The sequence below is a fragment of the Octopus bimaculoides genome, chromosome 18 (genome assembly GCF_001194135.2).
Source record: "Octopus bimaculoides isolate UCB-OBI-ISO-001 chromosome 18, ASM119413v2, whole genome shotgun sequence".
Lineage (NCBI taxonomy): Eukaryota > Metazoa > Mollusca > Cephalopoda > Octopoda > Octopodidae > Octopus > Octopus bimaculoides.
The window spans coordinates 46148466-46149418 of record NC_068998.1 but is presented as its reverse complement, the minus strand read 5'-3'; the positions used below and the strand labels follow the sequence as shown (position 1 = coordinate 46149418).

The 953-nt window shown below is 39.5% G+C and overlaps 1 long non-coding RNA gene across 1 annotated transcript in view; it reads right to left on the bottom strand.

Moving 5' to 3' along the window:
• The window catches only part of LOC128249938 (uncharacterized), a 36153-nt gene that overhangs the window by 29155 nt on the left and 6045 nt on the right, over positions 1-953 (bottom strand). The gene's annotated exons all lie outside the window — the stretch shown is intronic.

The window sequence follows — 953 nt, the reverse complement described above, 5'->3', positions numbered from 1 at the left end:
CCCCCCCCGTCTCTCTCTCTATTGTACTCCTTAAGCATCGTGAATGTCATCCGGGTCAAATAATCACGTGGGCTAGGACCCTGAAGGGAATAAGTTCTGTTGCATGACCCCTGAAGGTTATTTCGGATTAATGATATCATGTTAGAAATACATGTGATATTATCTAATTAAATAAATATACCAATCGAACTCATACACTCCTCCCACCTCTCTTTCTCTCTCTTTGATCGCTCCTGTATTGTTTTTACCGACGCAACCCACCACCACTTTCATAGACAAAGGAGGGGGGAGCTGTCTTTCGTTTTTTTACCTTTATAGTAGGATAGGCCGTTTGTGACAATATTGATTTTTACGAAAATACTATGTTTTTATCTTTTGCTCGTTTCACTCATCAGACTGCGGCCATGCTGGGGCACCGCTTTGAAGAATTTTAGTCGAACGAATCGATCCCAGGACTTTTTTAAATTTTTACTTTCTTGTAAGCCCTCCCCGCTTTGCCGAAACGCTAGATTACGGAGACGTAAACATACCAGCACTGGTTGTTAAGCGGTGGTGGGAGAGAAACACAGACACAAAGACACACACAAACATATATTCCGGTCATTTGAGCCTAACGAGTCATCCTATACAGCTAAGCGTTTGGATCTTTTTTAAAACGGGGGCCACATTTTTCATTAACGAAACCACATTTTTCATTAACGAAACACTTTGAAACTTGGAACACTGGTAGAATGTGTCATATAAAACATCTTATTCTCTTAGTCTTCTTAAAAGAAAAAAAGAAATCCCTAAGTTATTCCATGTTAAAGTTGTCGTATTTCTGTAATTTCAACCAATCACTGACGTCAATTCAGCCGATATACATTAAGTGCCGACTACATAAACAAACGATTCTGAAACAATTCTATCGGTGATAGGGTTAGGGTTAGGGTTAGGGTAAAACAGCAAATTTA